General features: G+C 39.4%; 1 long non-coding RNA gene across 7 annotated transcripts in view; it reads right to left on the reverse strand.

Moving 5' to 3' along the window:
- LOC142052552 (uncharacterized) overlaps positions 1-19,025 on the reverse strand; it is an 85,943-nt gene that overhangs the window by 49,286 nt on the left and 17,632 nt on the right. For 2 of the 7 annotated variants that reach the window (XR_012658881.1, XR_012658875.1), the window contains 3 exons: positions 6,709-14,038; positions 4,942-6,056; positions 3,347-3,430 (listed from right to left, as the gene is read on the reverse strand). This is a non-coding gene — a long non-coding RNA (uncharacterized LOC142052552). The remainder of the gene's footprint in view (positions 1-3,346; positions 3,431-4,941; positions 6,057-6,708; positions 14,039-19,025) is intronic. The other 5 variants (XR_012658879.1, XR_012658880.1, XR_012658876.1 and 2 more) reach the window with 5 other exon arrangements.

The raw sequence follows: 19,025 nt of genomic DNA on the forward strand, positions 1-19,025 counted from the left end.
CAATATTGTTAGACAGATCTTTCATTGTTAGTAGTTTCTATTACAATACTTTCCCTGTCATTGAATTTGGAAATTTTCAGGTTATTTGGCATGATAATATAAATATTTCTTCGCTCTCCCTCAAATTCTGTTGATCATACATGAAGAAAATATCCCCCCCCAAAAAAATCCCCAAAAATGCAGTGAATCTATCAGAAAAAGTAAAAAAAAAACCACAAAACAACTAAATATTTGTTATGTTTTAATTGCATTAACTTCATATTCCCTCCAAAGAGTCTTGAATTTTACACCTGCCATGTTAATTCAGGACATTTCTTCTTGTCAACATCGTGCCCAAACTTGACCTCTTCTTGTTTCCCATAGATTTTATTGAAATATTGTAGAAACATAAGCACCTTGCAAAATCTCATCCAACAAAGTGAGTCAGATGAGCTTAGCTGAGCACCTCAGCCTAATCAGAAACCAAGCAAACAAATGGGTTATCTCAGAGAACTGATTAGAAACAGGATTCGCTTTTGCCTTTGGAAGCTGAGACACTGCCTGCCTGAAAGCTGGCAAACACAGGGGCAGAGAACAGAAGTCTGTCACATCAACTTAGTTAATGGAAACGAAGGAAAAAGCATTGTCTTGAATGTATGGGAGCCCGAGCAGCTTATTTTTTTAATGGGAAACATAAATACTTGTGTCTCTGGGAGTAAAATAGAGGTGTTGAATTTTGAGAATTTAAACAGAAAAATGTGTGTTCCTGGTTTAAGTGCTCAGACTCCTACCCAGAAAAAGAAACTTGTAGTGGATATATATCATTCCAGCTGGATTGCATGCAATTAAGAGTCTACTTTTTTTTCCTTCCCTGCACACAAGAAGGAACTTTTCTCCATCTTTTTCTACTTAATCCAAAGTTTAAATCAAGATGGTCAGTAATGGCAGAAAGCCCTGCCCTCATCTCAGAGCACCTATTTACCAGGATTCCTCCAATAAGTTACATTTCAGTGTGCTGGGCTATAGTCTGTCCTCAGTAAACTGAAGCAAAAATGAAGCCATTGGAGATTTATCATAGTACTTGGCTTCTTGATATCTCAAAGTAGTAGTTTTTTATTTGATGAATTTAAGGTTCAGGCCTATGTGAAGAACTGGATTCTATCAGGCTCTGAAATAAATTTTGCTTTAATTACTTACCTACCACTCTCTTGAAAACAGATACACACTCACAGATACACACGCATGCACACATGCACACTTTCTGCTTAACCACTGCTGGCACAGGCTCCTCAGTTACAAGTCTGTTTTATGTGTGTACTGCATGAGCTGTACACTATGATTCCCTATTTTGGTATAGGGTCTTTTCTTTAGGTGTTTTATATGTATCTTAATGTAACTGAGGAGTAGCCATACTAGGTCAAATCAAAGGTCCAGTAGCTCATTATCCTCTGTGATTGTAGCACAAAGCAGATGCTTAATAAAAAAATGTAAGGACGGCACAGAGCGTTACTTCCCCATTGTACACTCAGTTTCTGATGTCCTGTGACTCAGAGAAGTCAGCTTAATTTAGGAAATACTGATATATGCATATAGAGGAATTTCAGTCATTACATTTGTTTTAAGCTCTGTATATTCCGGAGTCGGATGACTTGCAGGGATAAAAAGAAAAGTAGCGCTCTGCTGCCTCTATGGGAGAAAGGGTAAAAGCTAACCTGGGCGTACTTTGTTTATGCAAACTAAATTTATCCCAGCGTACCTATATTGCCTGTTATGATTTTTAAAAGGATATTAAGTGGTACATGAGAATGTATTTATTAAAGGGGAATTGAAACTCTACAGGCATGCCCACTGTGTACTCTGTCGCCCCGCAGCATCCCAAAGCTGCGCTCCTGTGCACCCAAGCAGTCGTAGGCAAGTGGGAAAGAAATATCGTTAATGTGTTCCATAAGATTTTCACTGTTAAGTTCCTACTGCCTTGCAGTTGAAAAGATCAGGGTGAAAAACTGACTTCCACAATCATTATCTTTAACCTAGTCTAGCTCTTAAGATTGCCCATATAGGCAAAATTATTAGACCCAGGTTGCTTTATAGATTAAACTGAATTTCCTTGAATTGAATTTTGTGTTCTGGCCTTGTTCATGGACTCAGACTCCTCAATACTTTGATTTCTGCCTCCAGAGCTTCTCATTCAAACATATAATTTTTTTAGTGTCAATACCTCCCGTTGGCTGTCAATAACATTCATTGCCAAATGCAGTTCATACCAAATATAGATCAGATTCTTGAAGCACATGAGGTATTGTATTAAAACTCCACACGTCTTTACCCCCCTTTCCCATCTTTACATATACCTTTCTTTTCTCTCCTTCTCTCTTTCTCTTCCATGCAACTCTGAGGGGACCAATTCCATCAATAAACACATGACACCAAGGAGTCACATATGGAGGCAAGAGAATGCAGAGCACTAGTATAATGTATAACATACAAGCACCTGTGCAGCCTCAAGAAGCCTGTACACAGTTGAGCAGATGGCTTCCCACTAAGGCTATCAGCCAGGAACTAAAGATTCATGTTTGACCAGAAACAAAAAAGTTAAAAGGTGTGGAATTATGCTTTCTGTATTTAATTCTTTATATTTGGATTAAGCCAAGGGCTTTCGACAGGTCTTTAGCCCAGATGCTGAGAACATTAATGTATGCATTGATGTAGAATTTTGAACAACAAACCCAACAACAAAAAGAAGTATGATTTCAGGGCATTTCCTGCAATCCATTAAGTTTTCCTTTTCCTTTTCTTGCTTTGGCCCAGGAAGCACAGGGTTTGAATTCACAGCCTGCAGCCCCAGCCCTCGCCCCCAGGTAAAACAGGGGAGCGCTTTTCAACTCTGGTGTGATCTTTTAAAAGAGCAAGACCCACTAGCATCGCTCACCCCCAAGAAACAAGGCCAAGCTTATTTTGTTTCCTTGGCATGAAATTTACATCTATGCAAAAGTGATAATTTTTGTTATCAAACATGGAAAGAACAGAGACACTCTAAAGCAGAATATATTTGCCTGTAAATTCTTTAGGGATTACAGGGCCTAACACAGGGGGTCTTTAGCAGGAGCCTTTAAACTCTGGTATTATTAAAATAATTTCATAGGTCTATGTATCCAGCTGCCCACTCTCATGATTTTATCAAGAATCTCCCTGTAGCGGACATGACATTCTCTTCTGGCATCTGGAGATTACATGACAATTTCCACTTTCATTTATAATGAAAAAAGCTTCCAAGTTCACAAAGAAGATCTTGAAACCAGGAACAAAATATAAGCAGCAAATAAAAAGATCACATTTTTTTTAGAATTGATTTTGAAGTCTGTCTCACCAGAGTCTGAAGGCCTCCCTTATGATTTCAGGCTGGTGATTACCGCAAGCAGTTAAGGCTTAGCTCTCAGGCTGGCTCCAACCCCTGCAAATTTGTACAGAGCTGGGATTTAGGATCTTGGCTCCTGGTCTGACTAATCTAGGAAATAAAAGACATGTAATACGGAAGAAAGTACTGCTTGGGAAGCCAGATGTCTAGCACCCAATGAGAGGCAGAGCCAAAAAGAATAATCTGGGTCTGACGGATGAGCCCCCAGCAGAGACAGAAATGGTATCAGTATCTTGGTTCCATTACACCTGGCTGTGGTCTCCAGCCATAAATCACTTTGGGGTTCTTCAGGATAAGGAGACTTCCCTGAGTACCAGTTATCGTTACCATGCCATGCAGATCTGTTTTCACAGCTGGATGCCCTGATGCCCACAGCTAGTGCTGCTTGAAACAGCACTCATTCAAGCCACCTGCCAAAGCAACTCCATAGATCAGCCAAATGGCAGGATTGAAAAATGTTTCTGTACCTTAAAATTAGTTTCTTTGCAATTTAAATTGGACACATCAGCCTAGTTTTTGATGTCCTTAGTGACAGTTTGAAGGGCATCTCAAAAAAAGGAAACCCTGGCCAAACAACACTGGCACTTTATGCATTGACAATAAATCTCCCCACGTCTTAATTGGCAATATGAGAAAAAAAATCAAAACTTTAAGTAAGGTAATTAATTTCTACACTGATAAGAATCTCCTTTGTAAAACAGAAAAACGTATTCACTCTTCCTAGAATTAAACCATTAACCATTATTCTGAAGGACTTGATCTCAAAACCTCTCTCCCCATTTCATTAACTGCCAAGATTTATGCAGGCTGAGTTAGGTGGAGACTAAGGGTCCCTTTACAAAGCAGGTGGGTAAAAATTTGTACTTCCTATTAGCCAGTGTGAACTAGAGGGGAGTTGGCTGGCTTTTATTCTCCCTTTGGTAATTTAAGCATTTGCATTGGAGCATCTGGGAGTTACCTCTTTCCTCTTTCACAGATAGCTCTGAGTCAAGGATGTTGCTTTGGGGGTCAAGAAGGAATTTTTCCAGCTGGGCCTATATAGACCTTCAGCTCATCCCATCTTCCTCTTAGCACCATGAAGGTACAGTTAAGGCAATAGATTTCATTCCGTTAAAGCACTTCACAGAGTCGTTTAACTCAACACACTTCCAGCTGCTGTCTGGGGAGATGCAATAGTGAATGCTGGGGATTTCAGTGCACCTCCATGAGATCTGGACATGGAGAGGGGCCCTGCACGTAGTTCCATCTACATTATCACACTGGTGGGAATTCAGTGAACTCAGGTTCTGGAGAACTTGGAAAATAGCTGGTACAGCAATTTCATAAACTCACAGCTTATGTTGTCTTCAATTGCCTGCCTGTCTGGATCAATGGCTTACTGTTAATTCCTAACGTGTTACTGGAAACTGCACTTACATTTTTTCTGGTTTGGAAATGCAGCTACGTATTTTGCTTACCATGCAGCACTTTTTCTCTATAGATTTCAAAGCACTTTACAAAGCAGAGACATTTACGGAAAGGAGAAATTGAACACAAGGTAGAGTTACCCGCACGTGTGCGGCTGATGATGGCAGAGGAACCGAGAACCCTGAATCCTCATCCATTTCCGGGGCACTGCAGTACCCTTTTTGTCTTTGCCCAGTCTGAAATGTAACAGAGCTTTATTCAGTGATTGGCAGGCTCATTGGCTGTCTGTCACTAAATGGACACAATAAACTTTTAACAAAAAAGTTCTGAAAAGATCAATTCAATGAATGCTTTACCTTGGCTTTGGATTGTTCACTGAAACTGTCAGCTAGGACTGGACCTGTAGTTGAATTTGTATACAGTGGCACAGTTAGGTCATTCAGGGGAGATTCCCATTTCCAGTGATTGCTGCAGGAATGAGACATCACCTATCCACTGTGTCTGGGGGGATATGGGAGAAGCTGTGCCTGCTAGGACAAGGCTGATCCCTTCCAGCCAAGGCACGCATGCCTTCAAGAAGGCAGGCGGTATTTCTACCATAGGCTATCTGAGGGGGGGAGCTTTAGTTTCCAGGACAGTCTCTATTGATCTGCCTTCACTAGTTTGGCCTCTGTGGCCAGGGTAGCTTGCTCTTGATCCATTGGTTTTACACACCTAGGAAAAAAATCTCCCTTATACCTCATGTTCCAGGGAAAGCTGGGTGAGCCTGTAACAGCACAGTCCTGCCCCTCCCCATGACAGTGCGTAACCAGAGACAGTGGCCAGGACACAAGTCCTGAGCAAGATCATTTAATTATCTTGTGGTCATTCTTAAGCAGTACTAGAGCCAAACATATAAACTGCTACTGCAACAACAGATACTTTGCCTAGTCTTGTAAAGGACTGGATTTCATTCCCAAAAGCTTCTAGGACTGAGCTTCTCAGCCTGCCTATCTCTCACTACACATATCTTGACGACTATTTTCCCCTCATCCATATATTCAAAGCAGAAGCTAAGAATGCAAAGGTTATTCAGTTCCAAAACCCTCTCTCCATGGACAGGTCTACGATGTCTCTGATGATGAATAGCACCGTGCTGGCATGCAAATTTGCTAAATGTAACCAAGGAAACAGGGTCCTTACTAATACCATACACTTCTCAGAGCATTTGCTGGAGGCAGAATAGCATCTCTGGTATCTGTATGCTGTCATTCACCTTTGGGAATGCAATGTAAAAATAATTACATATGTATAATGAGGAATAGGAAAGAAACGTGTTGTATGTAAATATAGCCAGACAGTCCTCTCAGTTAATGGACTGATTTGATCAGGAAAGATGATGGAGCATAATAGCAGTACTGATCTTGTTTTAATACCCAGTGGAAAACAGAGTAGATATGCAGGAAATACACCACTGCTGAGGCCATCTAAGTACAAATTTGTTGTTAACGTCTATCTGGCCATTTGGATGGGTTTAACATGCTGTGGGCTGGATCATGGATGTATAACTATAACACACCTGAAAATTTAGAGCAAGCTTATAGCATGTGTATCACACATATCTTAAACATATCTTAAACACATGTTTGAGATAGCACATATCAGTGCTATCTTAAACAAACAAATACCACAAAATTTTGAAGCCTTGAGACAGCTTGAATAGCAGAGGGGCTGATGAGCAGAATTATGAGTTAACCGGGAGAAAGCTTGAGGCTGCCCTGGTGTGATAATATACCCAAACGAGTGTTTGCTGAAGGGGATTATCTGGGACATGAACCAAGGAACATGTTCTGTAGAGGAACCCAAAAAGGGATGAAACTTCAGCCAGGGTTTGGGTGATGCTCATGGGCTCTGTGGATGTGGCACACCTCCCAGGGGTTGCTGTTCCTCATGTCTTCCACCATGTCCACCCCAGCACCAGGCCACACTTAGCAATCCTCTTCCAGTTTAGCTACTCTCAGCAAAGCTATACCAGGACAGGAAGGCAAAGGGAGAACACTGACCTGTGAGAAGAGCAGAATTCACTCGTTTTGGGGAAATCTGTACCACAGACATGATGTCAGTGTGAGCTGAGCTAACAAATGAACCTTTGAGAACAGTCAGATTGGCATAAGGCAGAGGCAGACAACCACTTTACAGAAAAGCTGTGAAGATTCAAGGTCAACATGCAGTTCTGGGGTAGGAAGGGAACTGTGAGGAGGGGACCATGGCAGAGACAGAAAACATAGAGGAGGGAGAGAAGGGGAGCTGTCTAATTGTGTGTTGCAGACTCCTGGAGGGAGTTAGGTCTTTCTAGAATGAGCAATTTTTTAGCTAGACAAACGTATAAGTTAAAATAAACAAACAGCCAGGATCCCGCATCTTCTTTCAATCCCTGACATTCATCTCCTGGGTTCATAATTAGATTCTTTAGGTTTAGACCTCAGGGCTCCACTGTGTTAATCCTAAACACAAATGATCAAAAATTTTTAGTCAGAAGAAAACATTCAACCACTTACTCAATAGATTGCAATATAAATAATCTGAATCTATATCTACAAACAAGACATGAATAAGTGAGGAACAAAGATGTGATAGTATCATTGATAATGAATGGAAACATTTTAGCTGCTGCAAGTGAACTGCAAAAAAGTTTGGCCATTCAGTACATTTTAAAGGAGAAAGGCAAAACCTTGACATCCAACCAAAGACTCTGGAAATTTACCTAAGGCATCCCAGAATGCTAATGGTAGGAAATGTCAAGAAAAAAGGTCTTTCTATGGTTTCCAGTATTTCCTGACATCCTTTAGACCAGCAGTACCCAAAAAATACCTGTGGTATTTTGGTAATCCCACGTTTGCTCCCACAGAGTCCAAGAAGTGCCAACATGTGAGAAAATGTAAAATTAAACACTGTTCCTAACCTCAAAAAAGTTTCATATTTGGCTCATTTGCATTTCAGGGAAAAGCTCAAGTTAAATGGTATTTTCCATAAAATGTGTTGTTCACCTCTACTTATGACTGCTCCGTGACTTTTGTAATAGTCTCAATGTACTTTGTACTGGCTGAACTTCTGGCATTGGTATTTTGCACTATTTGGATAAACACATTGTGCTTTCTCAATTCATTTTCCAAAAAGGATGTTATACACAACAAAGCTACCTTTCTTATGTAGGTGGTGACTTATACTTGGTGATGGCCATAAGGTCCTGACCCATGTCTCAACCCTAACAACTGCAAAGATCTGTATGACTCTAAAGTCTAGCAATAGATACTAAATAATTTTGAATGTAGAGGATTATGAATGAAATCCAGCACACCCCAAAACTACTTATGTATAAGTGCCATATGTTTATTAGGAGGCTTGTGAAATCAATTTGGCCTCCAAGTTCTCCATGTTTGTGACAAAAAAGCCTCAGATGGCATTGTGAGATCATTGAGTGGCATCAAGACTGGCTGAATGTAGAGCACTTGGAAAACTTTTTCCATGAGATAGCATTGATGCTAGGATAAAATACAAGAAAGGCAACATGTTAGCTAGAGAAAACATATTAGCCATTAGTGATCTATGATTTTAGGTTATTCTGTGACAGTAAAAGAAGTACAGCAGTGAACCATTTGACATTGACACACACACAAAAATAATTTTATACAAAATTATAACCCCAACATTGTTGTCACTAAAAGTCTTTGAAATACTAGACAGGTAGACACTTCAGAAGATTAAAGAGACAAGCAGTATTTATATAAGAAAAGTAAGACAGACATATATAACATAAAGAATGATACCAGCAATGCCAAATTGGCTCTCTTATTTACTCTTCTTAATTTACCTTGGGCCATAGTACAAGAACAAAAAAGTAACCAAGGAAATGTTAAAAGGTAAAACAATGAACAGAGATGAAAGCAAATAATTTTTGTAAAAATATTTTGCACGTCTATAGCATTTTCCCTTGAATGATTTCAAACCACTTTAATGAAGTTAGGCCTCAGATTTATATTTGAGAAGACTAAAACACAAGTAGGTGGTTTGCAAATATCGTACAGAAAATTTGTACAGTAGTGGAGAGAGGAACCTATTTTCTTTTATTCTCACTGCCTCCAGACAATTTAGAATTGAACTATAAAGCTGCTACAGGACACTGTTGAAATAAGTGACATAGAACTTTTCTGTATCTATCAAGAACTTCATATGAATAGTAAGTCAGAAGACTCAGTACACATCCTTGCGCTAGCATGTACGTGATTTTAATCACATGTATACCATAGAAAAATAAGTAGGAAATCCCCTAAGGAAAGAAATCCAAAGGAACCAGTCCTATGGGATTCAGAACTTTACAATAGTGGCCATAAATAAAAGCTGTGTGATTCACTCACAAAAAACATGCAATAGGCATTTCTGCAACTATTAATAAATACAGTATGCACAGACTATAACACTGTGGAAGTGCAAGGCTGAAAATGATCCATCATGAAACCTGTGAGTTAAAGGTATAAGATCTCAGTTGCTTCCGTTTTCCCAAATACTAAAGAAATAATAAAAAAAAAAGATTGTTATCTTGTTCAAGTGAAAAAGCAAATCAGAGTCTGGAAATTATTTAAGCTTTGGTGACACAACATATGTTTCAAACCCAGTTTAGAACTGGTATCATTCTTACTGGTAAAGAAGCTACTAAGGAAGAAATTAAAGTGTGTAATTAATGTTACAACATTACATTAACACATAAATAATTTCTCCGGCAGGTCATACAATTCACATGCATATTTTATTAAACTGTAAGAAATAATTTTCTGTGTGACCCTGATCTTCCTGCATGCTTTGAAGTTTGAAAGCCAGCAGTATAGCCTATAAGTTTAAAGAAATTTAGAAAGAATTGTGAAGTTAAAAGGTACTTTTGATGTTTGTACTTTCTCTTCTATCACAAGGGCATTCAATAGAGAAGAAGTAGAAAACATTAATGCCTAAGAAATTTCCATGGTAATCATGCTCATTTAACTCTTTCTAATCACTTAATATAAAAGGCTGGAGAGAGTTGTTCATTTAGAGGGGTGTGAAGATGGCACTAGAAATCTCCTATTTTATTGCCCACAAATTCTTCTCTTCCTGTCCTTGGACACATTTCTAGGAGCTACCCCTTGCATTGAGAATAGGTACCTTTGGCTGTCAAATAACACAGCAGTTTTTCACATCTCTTGAGGCTGGATTCAGAGAATACCCCTTTGCCCTAGAAGCATTACTAATATCTCTGATGACACAAAAAACCATCAGATTGCCAGATAACCTCCACTCCTTTGTCCAGCTTCCTTATCCAAACGACTGCATCCACAAACATGCTGGGCTGCAATGAGACACATCTGTATGGCTTAACGGTGACATGGTGGTCAGTCAAATTTTTAGTTTCTTTCTTTCAAAGTAGGCTGAAAATTGAAATCTGGCTGATAAATGGGGCCAGGCTGGCTGTGCTATAAATATCTTCCTTTTGTCTCACTCATTCCCACCGTTCTTCAGTCTTGTAGGAGCTAAGTCCATTTTCTGGCATATAACTGAGGAAAATGTGTAATTAAGCAGTAAATGAACACCAGTGCTGCTGAATTTAATGGGAATTTCCTAAAGGACAGACATTCATTTTACAAATGGTAAATCCATATCCATTCAGAACATTTCTTACGGGTAGCACGAGCAGGTGAAAATATACCCTAGAGTAAATGCCTTGGTGGAAATATTTCGTCTTTAAGTGTGGCAAGGCCAAAGCTTTGTAGCTAACTCTACACTTTACTTTCTTGGTGGTTATTCTTGGAAGCATCCTAAGTTTTGAGCTGAGAAGGCAAATGCAGCTAGTGAAGAAAAATTATTCAAGGGGGGATTTCGGTGAGCAAAAAGTTAGAAAAAGGAATCAAAAATGCCTCGGCAAAGGTTATAAATCCAGCTCTACCCTGTCTCCTGAGCACAAATGTTTCAAACACTCCCACCTACCTTGTATAAGTAAGTGGAATTGCCCATTAAAATTGCAGAATCAGGACATAAAGGGGTCATGGGCTATTCCTATCTACACTGAACTGTATCTAGTACTTAAGGACAGTAAGAAACACACACACAGGCACTTGAAATAATCCCTACATGTATGTCATGTGAAATATCATGAGATTGTGAAAAGAACATTTAAATCAATTACTTATAACAACAATATTATAAAGCAGATTTCTCAGAAATATTTATTTAAATTCCTGTGAAACTGTTAAATAAAATTACCTGGCCACCAAAGATGAGGTTTTAAGTCTCCCAGTCGGTGCAACAGTCTCTGTTTGCCAGCTGTATTGTAATAACCGAAAAGTTAACATCTCTGACTTTATAATTATTTGAATTTTAATGAACAAGATGAATTAAATCTTTCAGCTTAGCTGCTTACACTGTGAACCAGCCTGAGTTCCTGAAAGATAAGAAATAGATTGTGCTTATTCAACAGCTTTTCTGTATGGAGACAGAGGGTGGAAATGAAGCCAGGTTTCTGTGGAATTTAAACTCATTATTAAAAAAAAAGATTATAATGGTAATTACGATTATGAGTTGTAGAATTAATTAGTGAGTTTGAGAACAGCTCCAAAATGAGAACATGGGTCGTTTACCACATCCAGGGACAGTGTTCTTTGTTAAAGGGTGGCCGGTCTGGATGTCCCAGCACATGCATATATATGTATATGCATCAGAATATAATTCCCTTGTAATCACACTGGTCCAAAAACACAGTTGAAAGAGCATGAAAGAACACACAATTTCTGCCAGCTTTCGTTCTTTTTTCCTTGTTGCTGAAGCTTTTATCACCCTCACTGGTATCTACATTTCACACAAAAAATATTGAACATCTTTTAAGTTTTTCCATTTCCCTCAGAATGAAAGGGATGGTGGTATGTTGATGCAATTTGCCAATAGCACTAGCAAGCTAAATAGGAGATAAGTAGATGGTGAAGTTGGCTCATTTCCAGGCAGTAAATTCATTGTCAGCGTGGCAGATCTTCTAGCCAAAAGTATCAGATCTTCTGCGAACAGTAAAATAGAGAAGGATATGAATATTTCTATGCAGCCATTTTCTTCTTTAAATTCTGCATTCTTAAATCAAACCAGACACAGGTGTGTCATATACATATATACATACATACATGCAAACACATGTGCAAAGACTAGCTCTCTCCATCCACATGAATACTGCTCAGCATGGAAATTTACAACTCTAAGTGGGGGATTAGCAACTGCTTAGGGATTTAACCTCATTTCTATGCAAAAAATTCCAATCAGAACTTAAATAAGGAGTTATTGATGAGCTAGATACATTTGCAGATGTTTCTATCCAATACTACTCTTCTCTTTGTTCACCATGCTTTCTCACGTTAAACACCAGAAGCGATGTTTTAAACAATAGGAAATTTAAGTCTCTACAATCGTGTCTTTAAACTATGCACACTGCAATTTTTTGAGTGAGGATTAGTATCTTTTTATGTTGCCTTTTTCCCTATCATATATTTTTCTTCCTGTGAGACTTTTAGAGTGCTAAACACTGCAAGATGCCCTCATTCCCCAGAATTATAGTATAGTCTTGGAAGGGTAAAAGAGCTTCTCTGTCACACACCTTTAAGTTTGAATATTTTTATTTCCTGTGTAATTTCAATTTCGCTGTGAATCAGAACCATCTACAGTAAACAGAAAGTGGAACTGGAGTTTGCTGATATTATGGTCTTCCAGGAACAGGAGCTGTTATTGCAAGTCTGAAGAATTTTATACCTCTCTGATAGCTTGTACACCATCTGAATCTTATTAAACTGCTTGTGCCTGACCTGGAGCCTGGAGTCTGAGCCTTTATATGCGGGGAACCTTAATGCTAATAACAAAATAGGCTTTAATGAACCACAGCTTCAAAAAGAAATAATATCAGACTTGAATAACTTCTTGGAAAAGATTTTACTCTCAGCATTGATTAACAAAATAAATAATATGCCAGCAAACCATCTCTGGTCTGCTACATTTGTTTGTTTCAGCCTCTATTTTGGCTGCCTGACTGGTCTTTGAGCTTCTTTATCCCAAAATTTGTGCCACAGCCTGATGCCAAGAGTAACATCCCGGTTCAGCTCACTGTGTGAAATACAGTAGGAGATTGGCACGAGAGCTACCTGCAGAACTGACATTGTATATGCAGTAAAATTATCAAAAATATGCAGATCAATGTACAAGAGAAAATAGAGCTGCTAAACACAGGGTTACATGGCAGAACTACAGATACAGAATTGTTCCTTCCCTACTGTAGAAAATGTTCAGCCAGTCCTTAGTTAAGGTGACACTAAAACAGTAATTTACACTTTGTTTAATGTCAGTGTAGTATTCTGATCTGCCCCAAAAGACACATAAACAGCAACAGAGAGGACTCAGGAGATTTTCTAGCCTATACCTTTTTTTTCAAAACTGCATCTACAATCCCTAAGCTATTTCAGATAGAATGGTTGTCTAGTATTTAAAAGACCTATTGCAAGAAAGAATATATTTGTAAAGCTAAAGAAGATCAATCAAACAGCTTCTGACTAACAGGTCATTAAATAATCAACTTGATTTAAAATCTTGACATTTGTCTATCATAGATTTGCCTCCTTTTGTTCACAAACTACTTGGTATTTACTCCCTGGAGGTTTCCATAATTCATACTCCAGTTGTACATAAAGACAACAGGTGACAGTTTTTCTGAGTCGTTATTATTGATGATAGACAACACAGAAGTTCTGATTTTTCAAGCTTATTGGAGCTTTAGGCATTGATATCAATAAAATCATAAACCAGATTGAATGAGCTTTAACTGATCAAAAGAGGAATAGTCACTGATGTTGTTAGAGGATGTGTGTGTGTGTGTGTGTGTATGGGCAAACAGACGAACACATCCTGCATACAGGCACACATATGTAGGTTACTGTTGGTGGGCTGACTTTGAGAAAGAACGTAATAGATTCCTATAGCTTCTGTGTGACTGTGGTACTCATTAGCATCAACAAATGGTCACCAGTTTATTTAAAATCTACAAGGGAACTGGACTGTAGGGCATAATTTTGGGGCTCTGTGGTTCCACCCACCATGGTGCCCTGAATTGTGGACACCGGGGACCTGATGGCAGCAGGAACCCACGGAAGATTTCAGGCAGTGTCTGTGCAATCTCCTGTCCACATCTTCAGACAGTGTCTCTCTGCCCTACGTATAGAAAGAACAAGGAGAAAAGACTATGCATAAAAGCTAGCAGGGCTGAAATAATTTTGACCTGGGAGCAGTAAGCTCCCAGCATGTCAGTGTTATAAATGGTCAGCTACAATGTTGTTACACTTTCAAATGGAAGAAAAAAATCTTCTTGGTCTGACAATTTCCATGCCCTCAAGCACTTTATTTTTTAATGATTGGAAGTGTTTGAAAATAAAGACTTTCTCACCTGTAGTTTATACTGCTGCTGTCATGAAGCCACAGCAAAATAACAACACTGACTTGATTTTTAATCATTGCTCGGTTTTGCCTTTCTGTGAAGTGCAGATATAAATTATTTTGTAGTCCTGACATTTTGTGGGGATACAGTATATCCCTTCTGCACCTTTTAAATATAATGAGTTTGGTTTACGAGCCCAAATATTATGGTTACAGATTCTCCTGCTGCAAACCCCCCTTGCATCAGAAAAGCAAGCTGTGGTTCTGCCTCCAGTATCCCCAGCATCAGCAGGAGGGGATTAAGCTGCTCTCCTGGGGCCCTGGATCTGTGGTCAGCAGCAGCCGGGGCGCAGGCGGGAGCCACGGCTGAGCACGGAGGGTGGCAGAGGCACCGGGCGAGGTGCCAGCCGGCCTCCCGGGGGGCTCAGCTGCCTCGCCTGGCTGGGACATCAAGGGCTCAGGAGCAGGGCAAGACGAGATGGCATCCTGCAGAGAGAGGGAGGAAGGAAGGAAGGAGCCATTGGACAGACTGGGCGGGGAGAGGCAGCAAAGGAGCATTTTGGTAAATCTGGGCACCATTTTAAGTCTTAATCAATTCCTGACCATAAGCATTGAAAGCAGAGACCTGCTGGTGACAAGAATGAGAAGAAAACAAAACCCTAACACAGGCAGCTTTCTGTTAGGTAATACACATCCTATAATGCAACTTAATTGACAGTCCAACTGGCAACACTGGAGTCAGAATTCAGCTAGTGTGCTATAACTCTGAAGCGTTTGCTTTGCTTTCCAGACCAAACCCATATTTTTGTCAGTAAAGCAAGCAGGTTGGACTCAGATGCATGACAGGATTATATTATTGAGAAAGAAGGTACAATTTTTACATAGTTATTTGCAGCCACAGTTCATTTTCTCCTTGCATTGCTGCAATTTGATTACCTAAATGTCTCAGGAGACAACAAATGAGCCGTTGGACAATCAAAGTTTTAGATACAGAACATTTCGTTTTCATTGTGAATTTTCAATTTAAAGAGATAGATAGGAATAAACTGTGTGGCCCAGAAAATGGGTAGCAGGGACTCGGTGAATCTTGACAGGCAGACTTACTTACATTTTCAAAGTGGCTTATGGAGAACTTCTGACTATTCCTTCCTAGGCACTTACATACAATTACAAAAATTCTAAACCATCGACTTCTATCAGAGGCTTTCGTGACTTTTGTACTTCATTGAGGAAGTGAGGATTAAAAACCCCGCGTGGTAAGAGCAGTATAATCCTGATTTACATGCTATTTGTTCTCTTTAATATATTTTTTCCAAATGTGATCCTTTTTGAAATGTTGTTTCCAGTGCCAATTTTACGTACTAGCAAAGACAGAGTGCCCTGGAGTGTTTAGGCAAAGTGTGCCACGACGCTGCACGCCGTTGCTGGGCTGCATGGAGTCAGCTGATACAACCTTCTGCCATTTGTGGGCGTTTGCTGAATTATGCGACCACCCACAGAATGGCTTTTGAACAAGAAAAAGCACCGCTCCCTGCTACATACCTTTACATTTGGATTTCCTGTGTAATTACAATTTAGCTGTGAATCAAAACCATCATCAGAAAACAGTAAGCAGACCTCAGGTTTCTGATCTGTTATGTTGTGCCAGGAATGAGAGCTCTTCTTGCATGCCTGAAGAGAGCTATCGCCTTGCAACAGCACATACGAATCTTGTTACGCTGCTTGCGACCAAGTGGAGAACCAAAGCTGATTTTCATGCAAGGCCTCCAACATTAACCATAAGACAGTCTCTTTAGCAGCAAGTGCAGTGGCTCTGTTGTGGCACCCAGTGGTGGGGCTGTCACTAAGGCCCCCAAAATACCTAAACAATTCCTGTGAAAATTTGCCTTAGCTATAGTACAGCAGAGAAGCACTTAGCCCAAGAGCCTTGGTTTTTCACTGTTGGCCAAAAAGCACTTGGTGGCAGTTTGTGTCAGCTATTTAGTGTTTTAGCATGTTGTATCTGAGACACCCTGCCCTCATCCCAGAGCTTCCTTATTTATTAAACCAGCAGAGGAACAAAGCTCCCCTTGGCTTGCTTCCTTGCTTCCCACCTTAGCTGGGGGGCAGCTTACCTTCCTGCTCCTACTGCTCCACAAACATGGTAAAACATCCCTGCGACTCTACAGCTCTGATCGGATTCATTCCTATAGCGGTCTCCCCTTGGGGAGCAAGGTATTTGTTACCTCTTGTTTTTGCAGATGCAGCAAGGTGCTCTGCTGGTGCTGCGGACCCCAACAACCTGTGTGAGAAAGCTGGAAAATATGTACACTTATTTCTTCATTCTTCTGCCATACATGTTGATTTTCAGATTCCTCTTTCCTTCCAGAAGCACAATTCAGCTAGAACGCAGCTTCCCACAACACTTTGCAATGCCAGGGGTCTGATGCCAATTCACCAATTCCTAGTAAATAACTTCCTCCTGACAGTTTGCCAGACATGTTTCTTTCTAAAAACTTCCAGCTGCCCAAATGTACAAATTTCACATGGGGAGGTCTCAATAACTCAGAAGTAAGAGATAAAGATGAAAGGTTCCCTATTTTGCAGGTTTCTGGCCCTTTCCTTCATGAAAAGGTGTGTCTGCAGGGAACCCAGTGGGAGACTCTACATCCAAAACATGCCATCACCTCTCTTCCATTCCATTCTGGGCAAGTCACTCCATCTATCTTAAGAAGTTTATTAACCTTTCTTGCCCCAACTTCACAGTGGTGTTGCATTACAGCACTGATGCTGCAATACTGGAGCAACTTTTCAGTGAAGCTCCACGAGATTAAAAGGCAAATATGCACAAAAATAGTAATCAGGGCATCTTTTACCTAGGAATAATAAAAGAGTTAATAAACAGGGACCCAACGCTAAGCTTCATATGTAGTCCTTTTCCTCTGGTGTTCTGGAAAGTATCTAGGATTGATATGGATTCCAGATGAATGAGTTTCTCTTTTTGCTGCAAGGTGGACGGACGTTGATGAACAATTAACCTGGGTCTCTTTCCACAAAGGTGTGCCAACAAATCATGTTACAATACAGACTGAATGATAAAAAATGAAATTTTTTTTTGCTGGGAAACATTTCTGAACCTGTTTGGCCACAATGATCTACCCTGAAGGAACAGAAATTTGTTTCTCTCTTTTTTTTTTTTAATTATTTCTGCACCAATCTGAGTAGATTATAACATCTGAAAATCTATTACTAGCATAACATGCACTCTCACAGCAGTATTTCTTTGTTCTGTGTTACACAGTTGGAAATAAATAACAAGTGTCTTGTATGGATTACCAAAACCAACTATTTTATCAGCTTCACAGATGTTATAGCACACAAGGTGCACTTAACACCACTGCAGAATGCCACCATGTAAATGTTTTTCACTTAAAAATCTATATCAACCCTTTTCTGCTTTTGGAGTATATAAAAAATATCACATTTCCTCCATTTTGTTTAGAATTAGAAGTGATACTATATGACATCCAAGTACGAAGGCACAGACTGAGAATGCCCAGCACAGAAGCCAGGAATGTCCCTCTGTTTTGTCAGTGTTTCAGGGGTCCCTCTCACTTTTCAAAAGAGACGGCTATATCTTATATACAAGTTACATCTGTTGTTAGTTGACTGACAGTTCGGTGAGAGTCACAATATATGTGAGATGTGACTTAGGCAAACCAAAAGAGTCTAGCTGCCTAAATATCACTGAATTATTAGCATAGGTTAAGAAGTCGTACAAAGTACATCTGATAAAGACTATACTCTTGGAAGCATACAACTGATCTTTGCAATACCAGCAAATATATTGAATAGAACAGTAAAATTTTTACGTTTTCTCTGGTGCTGAAAACTGTTTTACCTCTAGCTCTGGGTGAACCTGTGACAATGAAGAAATAAAGACACTTTATCTTTGGCATGAAGAAAACAAATACATCCTCAAATCCACATTAAAATGGAAAATTTGGTCTTGAAAATTAAATACAAATATGGAAATGGGTGTGGCTTTGGCCCAAGTCTTGTTTCCAGACATAACTTGCAATATTGAGATAGCTGTGATATGTAAGAAATGGAACATCTGATATTAATTTTCACTACAAATTTTTCACCTGGAATCCTGATAACTGTGTTTTATGAAATCATGTCCCAGTAGTGTGATGATTTTTAAACAGAATCACAAGGTCTTGAAACATTTTTTAAGTTTATTTTTTCTAATATCTATTTGTATATGTGTTTGTGCTTCAAAAAATATACATTTCTTGAAAAAAGTGTGGCTATAGGTGCCCCACAAATCAGACCCACCAAAATTGCTATCCATCAAGTGAGCCCTCCACTTTTCTGTACTGTATCGTAATCCTCATTGACAACAACTCTTACTGGATAGGAAATATCACATTTTCCAAACATCGCCTAGCAGTTCCTGTTAACTGACCAAACTACTGTTGTTAACTTCAGGGTTGCATATTAGATCATAATGAGTCTTGTGAATGATAGTAGGTGCCTTTTAAAATGTGCAAATTGTGTAGATGATGGATTGCCCCGATAAACTGTTTTTAACCTGCTCTGAAAGTGAATTAACCTCTAAATGCTTTTATGTGTGAAAGGTTTCTTCTTTTTATTTGATGTTTCATTTTTTTATAAAAATCTGTAGGGGATGGAGCCATAAAAATGCATTAAAAAAATGTGGGAGTCCAAACTGAATCTACAGTGAAAGCTGACAGCATGTGCTTAGCTCAGCCTGTGGTGC

The sequence above is a fragment of the Phalacrocorax aristotelis genome, chromosome 2 (genome assembly GCF_949628215.1).
Source record: "Phalacrocorax aristotelis chromosome 2, bGulAri2.1, whole genome shotgun sequence".
Taxonomy (NCBI): domain Eukaryota; kingdom Metazoa; phylum Chordata; class Aves; order Suliformes; family Phalacrocoracidae; genus Phalacrocorax; species Phalacrocorax aristotelis.